General features: G+C 34.9%; 1 pseudogene across 1 annotated transcript; it reads left to right on the forward strand.

Annotated features, from left to right (window-relative positions):
- The first annotated feature begins 10,835 nt into the window (after positions 1-10,835).
- LOC143574068 (elongator complex protein 2-like) lies at positions 10,836-16,770 on the forward strand (annotated as a pseudogene). Its single transcript, XR_013142526.1, has 8 exons — positions 10,836-10,990; positions 11,070-11,157; positions 12,254-12,339; positions 12,433-12,583; positions 12,678-12,838; positions 13,885-15,168; positions 15,274-15,451; positions 16,211-16,770. The product of XR_013142526.1 is annotated as an elongator complex protein 2-like (transcript).
- Positions 16,771-20,822: the final 4,052 nt, after the last annotated feature.

The following is a 20,822-nucleotide window of genomic DNA, read 5'->3' on the forward strand; positions in this document are numbered from 1 at the left end:
TTCTCATTCATTCTACTATTTATGGGTCAAACCCATTTTGTTTAATAGGTTATAACATAGTGTGGATTTTATTTATTATTAAATTAAGTGTCATTTTCATATATGAGGTTTGACCAACTACTCAACTTTAGTAAATCTTTTTAAATTTCTTGCAAACCAACACCTGACCTTTCCAAAATCATGCTATTTTAGTATTTTCGCTAACCCCATTTGTTTTTTCTATTAAGTATAGATTAAATTAGTGTATAAGTATTTTGAGATCAACAACTAAATTAACGGACCTTATTTATCTTTATTATTTGACAAAACCCGTGTAATACACGGGTTCAAAAGCTAGTTAAATTAATAATTCGCATAGAACTCGAGCTTATTTCTCTTGTATACTGGACACGCTTTTATAATTGCTTTGAACTCATCTTCAAAATTGTGCGTTCAAGCTATCTAGACCTGACACTTGAACGAAATCATAGTTTATCCAAACCGTTTAAATAGTTCATCAAAAATCATTTTTAATTTAACCGTTACAATATACTAGTAGTATCCTAAATATTTCATAGTTTATACAAGAAATTCACGTTACACATGATACATTATTTATAAAACTAACTTCTTTTTATAAAATAGTATTAAAATTTAAAACTTCAATGAGGAATTTACATTGTTACTTGGGCCTCATTGGATGCCTTCTTCTTGCTCTTAAGAATCTTAATATATTCTTTGATACTTTTTTTATCTTATAGTTTCAGGCTCCAAGCCACGTTGATTAAAATAATGATGCACGAACACTTGTATATTATTTTAGATGTCTAATATTCTTTACTTATACCATTTAATATTTAGTTACTTTAATATTATTTAGTTAGTATATGAGTATATGTATATCTAATATTTAATGACATCTTCTTCTGTTTTATCGTTCTTTCCACCTTATTCGTTTGCCTATTTGTTCTAATATTTAACCCTAGCTAAATTGATTTAGTAGACTTAGTGACTTATACCTTATATTTTTGTCAATAAAGGCTCGAAATAAAACGAGTCGACAATATAGTATAAAGCTGAATGGTAATCTTAAAATGTGCTTGTGAATTTAAACGAGTTGTCGGAATATTATAAATCAGAACTTTTACCTTCCTTAAATCGGTTCGGTCTATTTGGTTTGGAGATTTATCACTTGAATCGAAAACAACTGAAAACTGGACAGGACCAAATTTTAGTAGTTTAACCAGACCGTAAAGCTAGTTTTGGATCTGTTCGGTTTTTGGTGTAATCGGTTCTTGTACCGAATAATGAATAGTCTTGTCCTTGGCATCACATAGGTCCACCCGTACTTACTAGAACCACATATATTAAACATCTCTAGCTTTAAAGTGGTTACATAGTCTATTTACACATCCCCACATCATTTATGTAGTGTGACTTGTTGCTTCTTTTTTCACAAGCATTTGAGATACGAATTTCCTAAATTGTCAAATGCAACATACTTTCACATTTTACGGATTCATATAATATACATTGTGTTTTTTGTTTGTAACTCTCAAAAGTGAACATAGTATATATTAAATGCGTACTCACATATTTTTAAAACTAGGGTCTTATTTAAATGGTTGTCTAAATCCCTATTTATAATGACCATATGCCGACCCCGGACAACATTATGTTTGCTCTTAGCTTGTATGTAAATCTTGCTTATTGTTAGACCATGTATACATGGGCGGACTTTATTAAGGGCGGGGAGGGGTTGTGGCCCCTCCGGGTTTTCGGCTCAGAATTAGAATATATAACACGAGTTAGGTTCAAATAAGAAGTTTGATTTTCCTAAGAAGGCTAGGAAGGAGGGTATTTTAGTCTAATACTTTAATATCAAAACCCACTTAAATTAATTTCAAAAACCCACTTACATAAAACCCAATTATATCTTCACTCATCTCTTACAACCACCACCACTCCACCGCCCACTGCCACCACAACCGTCACCCACCGCCACCACCTCGCCGGAAAAGTCCGAAAAAACACAATGAAAAACACTATAAAAAACACAATGAAAAAAAACACAATTGTATGACACAATGTAAATAACACAATGGAAAAAACACAATGATACTATTGTATAACACAATTTTGTAAAACACAATTCGGTAAAACACAATTTGTAAAAACCCACTAATTATTTTTTAATTATTATATTACAATATGGTACTCATATAAAAGATAAAAAGACACTCGTTATTATGGTGAATTTGTTTTTCAATAAAAATGTCGTAAAAAAGAGTTATGGACGTTTAAAATGATGGGGGAATTTGGCATCTGCCTTGCATGTTGAGAGAGAAAGTAAACAAATGTGTTATTCCTTTTATGTCATTTACCTTGTGTTCACACTTGATTTCCCCTTAAACTAATCTCAACCCTCCATATTCAAAATCAATAGACAAGATTACTTCTTATCCTTCCTACAAAATCTATACTTCCTATTATAACTTAACCCTATACAACACATGTCTTTGTAATTATGTTATGTTTTATATCTTTTGTCCCTCCTATCCGGCTCATATTCATTTATGTGAAAGAACATGTTATTTTTTGGGATTTATGTTCTTTATTTGATGAAAAAATTTTGGTTGCTTTATATCTATGAACTTATGACTAGTTTAAAATTTCTGGCCCCTCCAATGTAACTGTTCAAGTTCCGCCGCTGCATGTATAGTCAAAACTAAGCACACTCGGACATTTTACGCCATGTGACGCCTTGTCAGCTTTTGAACATTTTGCAAATGTGGGTGTAGTGGGAAAATGCCCCCAAAACGCCTCCCCCCTCTCTACCTCTCTCTCACTAGACGCCCCTCAAAATTCGAGTCAGCCTCACGTTATGTACAAAACACTTGCTTTGAAACGCCACCGAAAACATCGGGCTGAGGCGGTGCTCCCGACGTTTTTGCCCTGAAACACTGCCAATATTGGCCGACTACGGACGGTCTTAGCACCAAGAATATCATTATATCATTAAATCTTTTTCATTTCTATTCATAATATCTAATATAATGACATTATAAAAGTTTTGCTTTTATGGCTTCACCCTACAATTATTTCAATTTGGTCAATCTTGTGATACTAAAAAGTTTAATTCTTGATACCATGCACATAGACGAATAACAAAAGATCAACACTTTTATTTGCCAACAAGATCATCAAGGCTTATCTATCAACATATAGAATAGCGTTTGATCACATGAGTTTAGCGTAAAATCGAGCTAACCAGGGCAGGACTGGATCTAGCATAGGTTGAGTGGTAGCCCACGCTCCCCCTCAACCTTTTTTCTTGATCCGTCATTAAAACACAGCATTCTCATACTATATAATATATATAGAACTACTTAACCTAGGTGGCTAGGTTCAATCTATAAGCATAACTTTACTCATGAAACATAGGCAACATTGTAATTAACATCATTACAATTGTCTAGTTAATCTAGTTTTACATAAGCTTTTTTGTTCTTTTGAACCAATGAAGTCTCTAATTTAGTTATTTTGTCTTTACATAAGTTCTTGCTTGTCTTCAAAGAATCATAGATGTTTTGGGTGTTTAGTATCTCTCAGTAACTATCACAGTCACTTACAACATATATTGTTGCCATGTAACATTTAGCCGGTAAAAAAAAACAACTAAAATATAAAAAAAGTTAAAGAAACAAAACCAGAATGAAAAATCATTGTGTTTGTGCCCATGTGTTAGATAAGGTTCACTTAAAACACATGTAGTGACTTTTCGTGTTATGCATCATAGGATACAACAATACAGTGGTTGTACTATTAAAAAATTATGCGAGAACCAAATATTCGTTATGTAAACGCCTCTGCAGTTCATACCGAGATTTCAGGTGCCTCACAAGTAAAAAAATGGGCTTCCACTCCCATATATGAATCGACCGGCGATAGTTGTGAAATCGAGCCCTAAGTGGCCCCCGAGACCTGCCACACCTTATGAATTACCGTTAAAAAAAAATTAAAGAATGTTGGTTATTATAATTTGCTGCTCATTCTTGGTTATGTCTTAACTTATACAAATATACTAAAATAAGCTATGGGGAAAGATAATGTACAAAAAAAACGTGCGAACTGTGAGAATCAAGTAGTGTAATAATATAAACAAGTATTGTAATAATGTAATTACATTGTAGTGTAATAACACTATCTTATAATTACAATCAGCGTCATAAAAGTCGGATTCCAAGGCCGACTAGTCAGTCCTTGGACCCCTACCTTGGAGACTTGTTTCAAGTCGGCCTAGATTAATCGGAGGCGGTCAGTAGTCGGGCTAGGCGGTCAGTAGTCGGGCTAGGAGTTTCTAAAAGTTGGTAAAAGTCGGGCTAGGCGGTCAAAAGTCGGGCTAGGCATGCTAGGGTTATCAAAAAGTCATTCAAAAGTCGTTGAGTCAGCTAGAGTACTCTTTTGACGTGAATTATGCTTATTTTGACAAATATTTAGTCCAAAAATTAATTTTCTTTATATTCACCATGCCCGAGTACTCTTCGAATACTCCTCGAGTACTCCCAACTTCCCAATCGGGCGTCTAGAGTTTGCCTAGCAACTTTTGCAACCTTGATTGCAATAAATTATAATTACACTATGCTGTATACATAATGACTAGTTTATTTGTACTGTTAGCACGTTAATTTAATTTGTATTCGATCCCAACCCAATAAGTTATAATAAAATTAAAACCATGGTATACATTATACAATAGTACCCAGAGACATCGTGGGGCAGGTTGTATTCAAATTAAATAAAGTTTCAAACTCCTCATAATACTTTTGTCTGCATGGCAAGACTCCAAAGCTAATCACCAAAGAATACAAAACAAAGGTGACGACAAACGTACCCATAGTCCCACACCATTTACTACTACTAGTCATGTCTCCACAAGGCGTCATATTCACCTTATTTCAATCTTCATTAACCAAACCAAACCATGGCCACCGGACATGCAAGGCATCAAACCAAACCAAGAATCAAATCACACCCCCAACCCCAAATGTTGTTAATCAAATAACCGAGTCCAACGAGGATCGTGTTCCTCGTAGGAAGAAGCTGTTTGGGTTTTTGGCACTTGTGGATTTGGGATGTGGAAGGATTTCGTCGTCCGCGGTGACTGTGGGCCGTCCAGAGTCCACGGAGAGGACGAGGAGTAGGAAGAGGAGAAAGAGAAGGCGGAGTAGGAGATCGTGCCCGGAGAATGTTTGTTGTACTCCTCCAGGCGTAGGGTTTGCATATGATGTTGCGCAGAGTACAAGTTTTGATCCGAGTCGAAGAAACCATAGTAGACAAGTAAGAGTTTTTTTTTTAAACGACAATTGTATTATAAAAAAATATCTGGTAAGCAGCTAAATAGGACGATACATCAATACAAATACAAGGCCCATAAAAAAGAAGTCAAGGTTTTTCTAATGTTTATTTTATACTGTTTAAGCGTTCTCGTGCTTCAAGGCAAGCGACGGATCGTGAACAACCGTCGAATGTTGTACAACCGGAAGACGTGACTTTGTTAAGATCGAATGTATCTGATTCCAGACAGTATAATCGGCTTCCTCGTCGGTCTCCCGGAGGAATCTCCGAGGTTTGAATTTGGGAATTATATTTAGATTATCCATCTTCGTACACCCTCACCACCTCCTCCTCAACCATCTTCGTACACCCTCACCATCTCACCGGAACCCTATCGCCGGAGCTTTTTACACACCTGTCGTTGCGCCAGCCAACCGTAGCGAACAACCAGTTCTGGTGGGTTTAAATTTCGGCATGCTGGGGGCGAAATAGCTAGTTAATAGCTATTGATTTAAGTAATAATGATATCCATGGGTTTTTACCCGAGTTCATGGGCGGGATGCTGGGCCTATCGGCGTTATCGTTTGAGAATAATAAGTTTTCCAGCGGAATTGAACCCAGATCTGGTAATGGTGGTCGGCTCATACGGGTGTAGTGAAGCTACGATGGATGTTGTGTTGTTGTGGTGGTGGTTCTGGTAGATGAGCGGTGGTGTTGAGGTGGTAGTGGTAACTAATACGGTGGTGGTGGAAGTGTTGGCCAGATTTAATGGTAGACTCCGGATTTAATGGTTGGCCGGATTTATGAGATCTTGAAATCAAGATTTTGAAACTGGTTTGGGGTTTGGTGAAGTTGTGTTGTGTTATGGAGAAGTGTGCTGAGCTATTAACATACATCAAGCTCTAATTTCTTCATTAGACAACTCAGCAGCTCCATCAGCATCCCGGTCAGCTGCTTAATGACTAGTCAGCTGCCACGTCACTAAAACCTAACGGATGGTTAACTTCCCGTTAATTTTCCACCCACATACGTAGTTGGGATTATATTTTGCCATTTCGATAGTTGGTCCTTATATTTGCCAATTGACCATAATTGAAATTATATGGGGCCAATATTTCATATAATAATAACAAGAAAAAAATGAATAAATTACAATCAAAACAAAGAATTAGCAACATTTTAATAATTAAAATTTAATAGACCGACTCCATAGTGACTACATATACATTTAAAAAAAAAACTTCAATAAGGTGTATAGTCCAAGTATTTAAAAAATAAAAACTCAAGTGAAATATAATGTAGGGGTGCAAACGAGCCGAGCTTAAGCTCAACTAGGCTCGAGCTCGGTTCGTTTAACTTATATGGAGCTCGAGCTCGAGCTTGGCTCGTTTCGAGCTCTATTTTCAAAGCTCGAGCTCAGCTCGTGAGTAAATTCTCAAGCTCGAGCTCGGCTCGGGCTCGGCTCGTTTGTTATTTATTATTTATATTTATAATTATTTATAATTTTTTGAATCATAATTTTATGTATAAAATAGTATATATTATTTAGTTATTTTTTGATAATATTATATACTAGGTTTGTACACGCCGCGATGCGGCGGTACATTAACTTGCACTTGGTTGGTAGATGTTCGTTATGATCGCGACGGTACATTAACGTGCATTCAATTGTTAAAAGTCCGTTATGATATCGACACTAAACTGAAAACATTAATCAGTCAACGTAGAAAACAGTAATGACACTGGTATAACTTATAATATAAAAAATTAGCATATTAAAGAAAAAACAAATACAACTTATGATCAAAACGACACGAATTTGGTTGGTATCGGTTAACTTCGTTATGAAACTGACACTAAACCTAAAGATTAAATCAGCAAACGTCCAAAATACCTGCACAACTTATTATACCCAGAAATAACTCATTTAAACCAATGTTTATTGGGTCCGTAAAACTCCGACGTTACAGCGGCAAGTCGACGCGAATTGGGTCGATTCCGGTTACGTTCGTTACGACATTGGAACTAAAAAACAAAACAAAACATTGGTCGGTACCCGGCGTTACGACGACGAGTATATGCGAATTGGGTCGATTACGGTTACGTTCGTTACGATACTGAACTAAAACATATCCAAATATTGTATGACGCGTCAAAAGTTGGTGCCGCCACGTGCACCAATGATTTTTGTTATAGTTGTAGAACACACACACACACACAAAACGATCGGAAAAACCCGAGCATTACGGCGGAGAGTCGATTTGAATTTGGTTGATTTCGGTTACGTTCGTTACAATATTGGAACTGAAATTAAAAAAACAAAAAAAAAGTTCGATGATGCTGGTGCCGCCACGTGGACCATTTATGGTCTTGTGGCACCAAACTTCTAAAATGTTATATATAATAATATGTGTTTGTGTGTGTGTATATATATATTAATATTATTAAATATATATTAAAAAGTTATATAAATGACAGGATCGATTAAGCTCGTGAGCTAGCTCGAGCTCGATAAGTGAAGCTCGGGCTCGGGCTCGTTTAATAAACGAGCTTACTTTTAGGCTTGAGCTCGGGCTCGATTAAGCTCGGCTCGATCGAACTTTTTCACGAGCCGATCTTGAGTAGCTCGCTCGTTTGCATCCCTAATATAATGAACATCACAAATGCTCAAAATTCTACTGTGTGTTTTCTCTCAGTTTTAAGCATGATTGCAAAAGTCGTTAGGCTCTATTTGGTCGGTCGCCTAGACAATTGTGAGTACTTGTCTAGTCCGGAGTACTCAGGAATACTCGGCCGCCCAGACCGATTTTTACATCACTGGTTTTAAGTATAACCCTAAAATAAGCCATTCATGGAAATTCCTAAACCAACCAACCGTAAAAAAAAAGAGAAAAAAAAAACTACCGTGTAACCAAATCGACCGGGTTGGATGGTTTCCCGGCTTCAATTTGAACAATGAGCACTAATTAGAGATATTTCCTTCATTTGAGCTTTGACTCTATAAAAAGTCAAAACAATTCACCGATTTTATGCAGGAACTAATGGAACTCAGTGACAGAATTGGTTATGTTGATGGTGGTTTGCAAGAGGATGAAATACTTGAGTGTTTAAAAAGACCCAAGAAATCGTTTATTAAGTCCGTTGACTTTAACTCCAAAGTCAAAGACTCCAAATGTAGCATATGTCAAGTAAGTATATAATACTTCGCAGGTATATTGATTTTTATTAATCTCAACAATCATCGTTTGGTCATTAACGGTCCCAGTTAACGAATTGTTTGCTGACGGTCTCAACTTTTAACGTATATGTTCCTAACGACCGCGACTAACAGAATCCTAACAACGTTAGTTTCAGGTCGCTGGAAAAACGTTTTTGGCCGGAAAACTCAATTTTTTTCCCGAAAACTCAACATTTCCGGCAACAAATTTTACTTTTCCAGGCAAAACCGTTTTTCCGACGACCTAAAACTAACGGTGTTAGGATTCTGTTAGTCACGGACCATTAGCAACAAATACGTTAAAAGTTGGGACTGTCAGTAGCCAATTCGTTAGTTGGGATTAATAAAAACCAATATACATGCTTTTTAACATAAATATCATATCTTGAATCTTTTTAAAGTTAAAACACAAGTTCATAAATGAAGGTATGCATTTTTTGTAGGAGGAATGTAAGGGAGATGAAGATCTGGGAAGACTCGAATGCGGTCATTACCATCACTTAGATTGCATAAAACAATGGCTTCTTAGGAAGAACGAGTGCCCGATTTGCAAAACCGTAGCTAAACCCGACAAGTGATCAACCATCACGAGCCCAACCCGGGGTATATATATCAAGTTTTCTCTATGTTTGTTAAGTTTAAAAGAAGTTCTCGAATTTTATTCATGCAAGTATAATAAATCAATTTGTGTGACTAGCCTTCTATGTTACCTTTGTTGATTTTTATTAAAAGTTATATCATGTTATCTTGTTTTCATTGAATGAAGAAGTTTGTTACATTAAATAGCGGCAATTTGTTTTGAGAGTTATTTAGATTACCCCAAACTAATTTTTGATGATACGCTGAAAATATGCTTAGTAAACTCTATGTCTTAATGAGTGGAAATCGTCGGAGTATTTGTGTAAATAGATATAATCATTGGCCTCAAAAGCAATTTAAACTCGATCCATAAACCGAGCCTTGTCTTCACTGATTTCAACCATAACGTATTAATTCGTGTAATAATCAATAGCGAAAAAACTATATAAAGAAAATATTGCCGGATATATTTTGTGTAAGCGAATATATATGTTCGAGTATTTGGGTCGAACATTACTAAATAGTAAATACTATAGTCCGTACCTAGAACTTTTATTACTCTCATTTTCAAGTACCCGTACCGAATCTTTATTTACTTTACATACAAATACAATTACAAGTAGAGGTGTACAAGTTGGTAAATAGGCTCAAACCTGTTTTGTCAACGATTGGTCATAACTTATTGGTATCTTAAACTGTTTTAAGAGGAAAAACGTTTGAACCTATCAAATCTATTCGTTTCGGGTTATAAACCAGTTTGACGTAAAAAAAAAAACCTCCGCTTTTTTCCATGTTGGGTCTTAAACCGGTTTGAATCTTAGAAGTGCGAATTTTGAATTGTCAGTCGGGTAGTCTGGAGGTTGGTTTAGATCAAACAGGTTTGGAACTGTCATGAACTATGGATTTACACACGAAATACCCAAACCAATTTTATTAAATCCCAAATTGTTTATACAGATATAACAATTCTCTCATCAGAATGATGGAGAACAATACAAACGTACAAGGAATACTTAAGATCAGAAAAAAATACAAGTTGCTCTTAAGACTTGATCTGTATAAACAACTAAAGAACAAACCCTAATTTTACTTTACCAAAAAATAAAATAGATGAATGAGATGCCCAATTGAACTTTAGTCCTCAAAGAATCCAATAGTTCTGCTTAGCAAACCTCCTATTTTCCAAGACTTGCATAATAAGCCCCTCAACTTTATCTTGACATGCAATCAACCAACAAAACAAACAACCAACAATTAGCACTAATCATCTCCTTAATATTTAATATTGTTTGCTATTGAATTGAAGTTTGACATGTTTCAACAGGAACCCTTTTTAAACCATCTTTAGCAATGCCACAACCTTTGAATCGCGTTATACCTGGAAGTTCAACTAAGCTAAATAGTTTTATTATAATTTCATAGAAATAAAAAAAAAATAAAAATTTCACGATTCCAAAATAATAAAATAATATAAAATTTAATCCATAATAAAAAATAATACAAAAAGACTCGATTTTCATATGAATTTTTTCAAAAATAAAAGTGTACAATTCAGTTCACGAGATTAGAGTGTTGTATCATGTATGCATTAAGTTCACGATCGACGTTCTCCGAAGTTGGTTTCAGTTTTAATCGCTAGAGATCTAGAATACATGGCCCAAAGCCCAAACCCGACCCGGCCCGTTTCCAACTCGTAAAACCCCAATCCTTTACTCCCAAACCACCACCAATGACCGTCGCCTCACCGCCGTCAACAATGACTGAAACCAAATCAATAAACGTGCAGAGAGTATTCATCGGCGCCGGTTGCAACCGCATCGTAAACAACGTTTCCATTGGCGCGTGTCTCAAAACGCCGTTTCCATTTTTAATCCTCAGGTTATTAATTTATCAAACCCTAATTTTATCATTTTTGCTTATTAAACTCTAATTATATGTAATTATAATAATTATACAGACTGCGAAGATATTAACTACACTGCCAGGTCATAAGGCCTCGGTTAATTGCACGCATTGGCTTCCAAGCGCCAAATTTGCATTCAAAGGTACAATTTCTCATATTATTAAACAAAATTTGTGGTTTGTAAAGGAGCCGAGCTCGGCTTGTTTAACTTACAGAAGCTCGAGCTCAGCTTGTTTAACTTACATAGAGCTCGAGCGTGGATTGTTTAACTTCCTTGGGCTCAACTCTTATAAAGAGCTCGAGCTTGGCTTGTTTAACTTACAGATAGCTCGAGCTCGGCTTGTTTAACTTACACATAGCTCGAACTCGGCTTGTTTAACTTACACATAGCTCGAGCTCGGCTTGTTTAACATACACATAGCTCGAGCTCGACTTGTTTAACATATGAGAGATCGAGCTCAACGTGTTTAACCTACAAATATCTCGTGCTTGGCTTGCTTAACTTACACAGAGCTCAAGCTCGGCTTGTTTCAAGCACTATTTCTAAAGCTCAGCTTGGTTAGTGAGTAGGTTTATGAGCTTGGGCTCAGCTTGTTTTTTACTTAATTAATTAATTTGAACATATTTATATAAAATTTGTATATATTTTTGTACATTCTTTTAATTGTAGTTATATATAACATAATATATTATATTATTTACTTATTTTTATCATAGTTATATATATAATAATTAACAATTATTAAATAAATACACATTACATATGTTAAATAAAATGTACACGAAATAATAGGCTCGTTTAGGCTTGCGAGTCGGCTCAAGCTCGATAAGTGAAGTACAGGCTTGGGGTAATTTAGTAAACAAGCTTATATTTAGGGCTTTAGGCTCAAGCTCTGGCTCTAACCCGTTTAGGCTTGAGCTTTTTGCGACCCTATCTCAAGTAGCCTGCGGGCCTGACAACGAACGTGCACGAACCATTTCACGAAGTATGTGTCTGGATAGTTTAAAGTTGGCTTGGGTCTTTTGCATCTGGAATTGCCAATTAAGTTCATCATGTTTAAGAAGTACAATTAACTGGATCACATAATTAATAAGTTTATTTTATAGATTAATAGTAACTCCATAACTTATATGAATAGAGTACTTAATTAGAATGTTGCTGACACTAAGTTTTCAGTGAAACACATAAAGTTTATAAGTTTTATAAACATGAACTTAACATTTCTATGATTTTGCAGTCACCGGGTGGGAGAAGCATTATTTACTCTCTGGAGATGCTGAAGGAGTCATTATATTATGGGAGTTTACTTTAGCAGAAAATAAGGTATTTGTTTGAATGTTTTATCGGTTAAATGTTCAGAAGCGAATCTTTTAGTTGATTAAAGATTCTCATTAGTTATTTGAACTTTGTTTACAGTGGAAATATGTATCGCAACTGCCAAAATCACATAAGAAAGGTGTTACTTGCATTACTGCAATTGTGACATCTCAAAATGAAGCAATATTTGCATCTACTTCTTCAGATTGCGTAGTTAATGTTTGGAAAATAGATCTACCTGCTTTTGGAGGTTTGTGATAATATGTTAATATAAATATTTAATACCATGTCAAGATTAGGCTATAATTACTTTGAATAAAACTGAATGATAAATAATGTCACAGGTGATTGTACAGTTACATGTTTGGATACTATCTCTGCTGGTTTAAAACCTATGGTTACACTTTCACTAGCAGAATTACCAGGAAGTACCACAAATCTTATCCTTGCAATGGGAGGACTCGACAACAAAATTCATTTGTATTGTGGTGAAACGATAGGGCAAGTATGTAATTTCACATGTTTCTGTTTTCATGCATTTATGTTATTATACGCACACACACACATACATACGCAGGGCATACTTTTTTTTTCAAGCACAAGAACAAAATAATTCATTTAATTTCTAAGCCTTTAAGCCTTAAAATACAAGATATTGAAATGCAAGATTTGTTCATCTCTTTCAATATTCTAAAGCGTAGACGAACTGTACGTTCAGTGAACCGTTCGTGAACTGTTCGGCATGAGGTTCAATTATGTTCGTTTATTTAGTTATTTAATGAATGAACACGAACAAATTTTTATGTTCATTTAATTAAATGAATGAACATGAACATGTCATGGTCGTGAATGATCGTTTATGGACGCCAATTTACGCTTGCTTAGATTAGTTCGTATATGTTCATTTATGTTCTATGGTTTTAGGTTTGTTTATATACTCAGGACTCCATATAGAATTTAGTATAGTTTTATTTAATTTTTAGGCCCGGCATATTGATGTTAGCGTTCAATTTTTATTGGAGTTTGCTCCGTTATGTTTGTTCGTTTATATTCGTGAACTGCCATTTATACTATTAACAAACAAACTTAAACGAACACACACATTTTTTTAAAGAACATGAATAAGAAAACCCTATCCCTTTATTTGTTCGTATTCGATTGTTTGTTTGGTTAAAGTTAAACGAACATGACTTGGATCAGTTCGTTTAAAAGTTTACTAAAACAATAAACAACATCCCTTAGTTTGTTGAACCTGCACATGTGCAAATCATGTGTAGGTTATATTTCATGCACATAACCTACACATGCGTATATAACCGTTTAAAGTTGAAAAAACAAACATATTAGCAAATTAGTTAAATGATTTTTTCTGTCCATAATATTTAAGAAATATGAGTTTTAAAAATTATGAATCAGATAGAAAAAGTTTAAAGGGGTTCACGTGTGGTCTTGCTGTTCTCGCAATTATTAGTTAAATGGTGTTCCGTAATGAACCTCTCTCTATACATAGACACACATATAAGTTAAACTCTTTATTTTTTGTATCCATAGTTTAGTCGTGCTTGTGAGTTAAAAGGGCACGCAGATTGGATTCGAAGCCTGGATTTTTCACTACCCGTGACAATAAAAGAAGAACCGCACAATCTTCTCGTTAGCTCTTCACAGGATAAAGGCATACGCATATGGAAAATGGCATTAATTGATGCTATTACTAATTCCAACAAAACTAAAGCTGAAAAGACTTTAGCTTATTACATAAAAGGACCCATATTCACATCCGGTTCGTTTTCTTATCAAGTATCTTTAGAATCTTATATCATTGGTCACGAAGATTGGGTATATTCAGTCGAGTGGCACCCACCTTCATTAACCGAAAGTGGTTCGTGTTTTCAACCTCAAAGCATCTTATCTGCATCAATTGATAAAACCATGATGATCTGGCAACCCGAGAGAACCACGGGTATTTGGGTCAATGTTGTTAGTGTTGGTGAGTTAAGTCATTCGGCTTTAGGGTTTTATGGCGGGCATTGGAGTCCGAACGGTGATTCAATATTAGCTCACGGGTACGGTGGATCGTTTCATCTTTGGAAAAATGTTGGTACCGGGTTCGATAATTGGAAGCCGCAAAAGGTTCCGTCTGGCCATTTTGGTTCAGTGACGGATGTCGCGTGGGGACGATTTGGTGAGTATTTGATGTCGGTTAGCCATGATCAGACGAGCAGGATATTTGCTTCGTGGATTGAAGGAGATCGTGACACTTGGCATGAAATCGCTCGGCCGCAAGTTCACGGTCATGATATTAATTGTTTAGCAATGATTAACGGGAAAGGGAATTATAAATATGTAAGTGGGGCTGATGAGAAAGTGGGTCGGGTTTTTGAAGCACCGTTATCTTTTTTAAAAACATTAAACCATGCAACTTCGCATCTACTCGACGATCTGCAAGTTGATGTTCAGGTTTTGGGTGCAAATATATCTGCTCTTGGTTTATCTCAGAAACCATTTATGCTCAAGGTAAGACTTAAAATCATTTTTAATTCACATTTTATTTTGAAGTATGGACGCATTGGTTTATCTTCTTTTTTTTTATCATTTTTTTTTTTAATTTTGTGTGCAGCATTGAGTGAGGCGAGAGATAAAAGTGGTAATGAAGGTTTTGACACACTTGAGAGTATCCCGGATGCGGTTCCATCAGTTTTGACTGAACCGCCAATTGAAGAACAATTAGCGTGGCATACGTTATGGCCTGAGTCGCATAAACTTTATGGTCACGGTAATGAACTTTTTTCGTTATGTTGTGATCATCAAGGGAAGCTTGTAGCCTCATCTTGTAAGGTATTGATATTAACTAGAGTTTAGTTTTTGTTTATTTGACCCGTTTAAGGTAAACAAATAGTAGATTTTATTTGTGGGACATGGGTTTTTGTGATTATTTTACAGGCCCAATCGATGTCGGTTGCTGAAATATGGCTATGGGAGGTTGGTAGTTGGAAGGCAGTTGGGCGGTTGCAGTCTCATAGTTTAACCGTGACAAGAATAGAGTTTTCTCATGATGATAAATATCTTTTGGCTGTATCAAGGGACCGCCACCTGTCACTCTTTTCTATAGACCGAGCAGGTACACAAAAGATCTTTGACAGTTATGTTAGGAACAGTAGCATTTAAGTTTCATAGTCCAGACTCCGAAATGATATTATTTCTAGGATTGTGAAAGAACCGAACGAGAATGAATGGAGCATGCTCGTGGTCGTTCATTTAACTTTAACTGTACAAACGAGCTAACACGAACAACTAAACGAACAGGGTTTACTTGTTTGTGCTCGTTCGTTAAGAAAATGAACATGTTCGTGTTCATTCTTTAACAATATAAGCAAATGGTTCACAAATGTAAACAAACGAGCATGACTTAACATAGATGCACGAACATAATTGAGCTAAACTAAAAAGTAACGCGAAAAACATTGTGTTGGGCCAAAAAAATTATTAAAACTAGACTAAGCTGTAAATGCCAAACGGTTTTAAAAGAATATGTTAGCGAACATAAATGAATGTAAACGAACGAACATAAACAAACTTAAATGAATGAACGTAAACTAACATTGACGAACATAAATGAACGAGCTAGACATGCATTCATGTTCGTTCATTTAACTAAAGAACAACTTTCTTTTGTTCATGTTTGTTTTTTTGTTTGTAAAAAATAAACGAACTTCCCACCGAACAGTTCATGAACTATTCACTGAACGTTGGGTTCATTTACAGAGGGCTAAAGATCAACTGAACGTGACATTTCATTATATATATTATTAAACTTCAAGAAGAATGTATTTGTTACCAACCTAATAGAAATTTATGACTGGGTTTTGTTGTTTTACAGAAGGCTCAGATGAAATCAGTTACCAGCTTATAACTCGACAGGAGGCCCACAAAAGAATAGTATGGGCCTGTTCTTGGAACCCATCGGGCCACCAGTTTGCAACCGGGTCACGAGACAAAACCGTTAAGATTTGGGAAGTGCAAAAGGAACAATCTTGTGTGCAGCAACTCATAACTCTACCCGCTTTCAAATCCAGTGTCACCGCCTTATCTTGGACCGGGTCCCACACAAACAATGATGGTGTTCTTGCCATTGGAATGGAAACTGGTCTCGTTGAGCTTTGGGGTCTTTCTCTTAATAAATCCGAACCAAAAGCTAATCTTTTAATCCAGTTTGATCCATTTATGTGCCATGTTTCGTCTGTGAATCGGTTAGCATGGAAAAACACAAAGAAGAACGATGATTCGGATGATATGCAACTTGCTTCATGTGGAGCTGATCACTGTGTTAGAATTTTTAAGGTAAGTTTTGTTTAATTTTCTAAGTGATAAGTTATGTTAGTTTAGATTTTTATTTCCAATAGTCAAAAAGTCAAACAAGAGGATAGTGTTGGTCATTTGTTGTGGTTTTGGTATTATTAACTTATTGTGTAAAGAAATTGGTTTGTGGTTTGACTTTTGTGAGTCAAATATAACTGTTCTTGATATTTAGTTTGATATTTTTTCATGTGTTTTGGATTTTTATTGGGATTCAACTTTGAAGCATGAAATCAGTCTTTTCTTTTTTTTTTTGGCAAATTGGAGATAAATAATTCCGCCGTTTGTGTATTGGCCGATAATCTTATCATTAAAAATCACTACCAGCGGTCTAACCTTTCAACTAGTTTTGTCTCAATTGACCTCCGTTAAAAAACACTTAACGTTAAGTTTTTTCCGAGTTCAAACTGATGTTTTGGGGCTTTTGATCGGAAGGATACGAGTCGACTGTTTTAAACTTATACCGAAACGGTGATTTAAATGGCTTGATTTTTATTAATTGGAAATTCAAAAACCCGAATTGAAACACTGTTTCGTCGTTTGGATTACTGTTTTGAGATAAGTTTTGCATTAATCGACTCGTATCTTTCTTCTGATCAAAAGCCCCTAAAACATCGATTTGAAATTCTGAAAAAAAACTTAACGACGTTAAGTGTTTTTAAAGGAGGTCCATTGAGACAAAAATAGTTAAAAGCTTGGATCGTTGGTAGTGATTTTTAAAAGTGTTATTATTATCGGCCAATACATAAATTGTGAGATTATTTATTTTCAATTTGTCTTTTTTTTAGTGAACTGCGGTTTTGTTCATGTGGTTTGTCTAAATCTGCAGTTTTAGTCCAATAGTTTCAAATTTGTGATTCTCGTTTCTGTGGTTTCATTTCACTTGCAAAATTAAATATGACCCCACTAAACCCGCTAAGTTGGTTGTTAAATCCATCAGTGTGCCTCACTTGCAAAATTAAATATGACCCCACTAAACCCGCAAATTTGAAACTACTGGACTAAAACCGTAGATTTGAACAAACCAAAAAGACGAAAACCGCAGTTTACTCTTTTTTTTTTTACTTGTACATTTACACGCGAATAAACATGTCAAATCGTATTAGCATAATTATAGGTCATGAATGTCATAAGCATCTGTCTAATGTTTGTGTATCATAGTAAATGCCATGTAATTATAAATTTCTAATGTACAAATGATTGGCTTTGAATAAAGTGAAATGCTTAATTATAAAATAAAGTAGACATGCATTCAACAAAAGTTATATAATAATAAACAAAAATAGTACACGGTTGGCCAATTTGGTTTGTACATTTTGTACATTTTAAGGCATCTTTGAAGATATAAGAGATCTTTTTTCACGATTTGACATAAGGGTCTTTGATGATGAAAGAAATAACATGGGTCCATTGAAACAAGTGGAATAATATTGACATGAGTAAAAGCTTCAAGACAACATAAATTAGTACACCTCAAATCAATCTTGAAGATAATTTGAAAAAACTATTAAGGACAAATTAGGTCGGTGTTGTAGAATATATTTTGAGCAAAAATTGACAATTGAAGACTACTAAATACTAATCCAAGTATTGTCATTGATTTGTTTAGGTTACTTGTACTTTTTTATAATTGATTAACTACTTATGTTTTTATTATCTTTTAATTTAGTGTACCTTTGTTATAAAAACTGGCTAGCAATATTTTTTACATACTCACACATATACATACTAGCTTTTGAACCCGTGTATTACACGGGATTTGTCAAATAATAAAAATAAATAAGGTCCGTTATTTGAAAGAAATGAACAAAATTAAAGATAGAAAGAAAAATAAAATATATAGTACAAATAATAAGAAATCTACAATCTTAAATTTACAAATTAGAAAAAATATCTTTATATACAACATTTGTCAAAATTGTTTTGACCTATTAGTCTATTACCCGTGGATAGTTATGATAAACGAGATGAGAGTTAGAGAATTAGAAGAGAAATTATAACTCATTTGTTAAAGTTGTTTTAACGCATGACCCATGGATATGTAGGATAAATAAGACGGTGAATTAGAGAATTATAACCCATTTGTCAAAATTATTTTGACCCGTAACCCATGGAGAGATAGGATGAATGAGATGAAAGATTAGAAAGGAAATTATAACCCATTTGTCAAAATGGTTTTGTCCCATAACCCATGGATATGTAGAATGAATGAGAAGGAAGATTAGACCAAGAATCAATGTGAGATTGCCACATCATCTCTATTATCTTCTTTTATTAGTATTGTTAGATATGCAGTTCAAAGTAAACGGCGCATCAACCATAAAAAGTGAAGTTATAAATATTAGGTCGCAATACTAAACAAAAGAACACGGTTAACGTCATGAATAGATCGACTAGCACACAAAAATTTACATAAAGCTGGGTGACAAGATCTATGGTTATTAACTTATTATAGTAGTAGTCGTGCGTTGAACGTCTAAATAAAAATTCAAGTATCAAGAAGCATATCGCACAGAAGAGCGTAGTCGATATCATGAATCAACTGCCTAATATACATAATTTGAGTTGCAAAATCTACGGTGTATACGTAAATAGTCATGCGTCAAACATCAAAATAAAGTTTCTAACACCAGAAAGAAGTCTCAAACAGAAGAACCACAGTTGATGCTACGGATTGACTGAACATCGAATACTCACCATGATTTAATACAAAAGAACAAGGCCAAAACCTTAACTCACCTAAACTAAAGGGAAAATTTTATAGGGTGGCAGTTAGACGTGCAATGCTATATGGAACAGATTGTTGGGCCATCAAGAAGGCACAAGTGCGGAAGATGGATGTAGCAGAAATAAGAATGCTACGTTGGATGTGTGGGCACACAAGGCTAGACCGAATAAGAAACGGTGTGTTTCGCGAGAGATTAGGGGTGGCGAACATAGCAGACAAGATAAGAGAGTGGAGATTCAGATGGTTTGGACATGTAAAGAGAAGACAGACGACGAATCCTGTTAGATCCGTAGAAAACATTACTATAGAGGGGAGGAGGGGTAGAGGACGACCGAAATTGACTTGGGATGAGAGGATTAGGCATGATTTGATAGACCTAAACCTCTCCGAGGACATGGTTGAGGATAGGAATTCGTGGAGAAGTAGAATTAAAGTTAAGGATTTTTAGAGAGAATTGAATACCTTAGGGCTTAGACTTAACTTATTTAGGTCACATACCATAATGGTATTTCCCTTACATATATTATTATTATTATTATAATTATTATTAGCTTTTATATAGCTGTTAAACTGTGATCTTATTATTAATATTATTATAATTAGTAGTAGTTTTTATATAACTGTTAAACTTTGATTTCCTTTATTTTGCTTCATACACATGTACTTAGAGCCGAGTGTCTCTCTGGAAGCCACCTCTTTATTCATTTGGATAGAGGTACGGTGTGCCTACATCCCACCCTCCCCAGACCCCACTTATAGCTTTGCTGTCGGTGGGATTTTACTGGGCATGATTGATTGATTGATATACATTTATTATAGGGCAAATACTACAAAAAAACCAACATATTTTATGATTTTGCTCATAAAAGTCCCTTAATTCGACTTTTGCATATAAAAGTCTTTCTACTTGTTTAATTTTAATATAAAAGTCCCTCAACTCAACTTTTGCCTATAAAAGTCCCTCAACTCAATTTTTACATATAAAGTAGTAACAAGATCCTTACCTTCAAGGTCCATTGATAACGAGTCTAATATTCCTAATCTTCGAGGCTTGCTTCATAAGTAGTTTCACTACAATCATCCTTTTCATTATTTGGGTATTACTTCATTTTATGAAAACACATACATAACCTGTAAATAAATAACATCTACAAAAATAAAATAATGTATGAAGAAACCATATTGCTACCGTTAATAATAATTTAATATTAACTCGATACTAAGATAGCCATAATACACTAGATAATTAACAAACATACACACGGTCAAATACTCAAATGACATGAAACTTAATAACTATAAAACTTAATATATGGATATTATCAAAGAGGAATGCAAGTATCAAAAAGCAAAAAACCCTGAGAGAATGAAAAATCAAGAAACACAAATCGGTGATATCAAACGAGAA

Source organism: Bidens hawaiensis, unplaced genomic scaffold (assembly GCF_021521415.1).
Source record: "Bidens hawaiensis isolate Kalapana, Puna unplaced genomic scaffold, B.hawaiensis_p1.1 tig00001382_1, whole genome shotgun sequence".
Taxonomy (NCBI): domain Eukaryota; kingdom Viridiplantae; phylum Streptophyta; class Magnoliopsida; order Asterales; family Asteraceae; genus Bidens; species Bidens hawaiensis.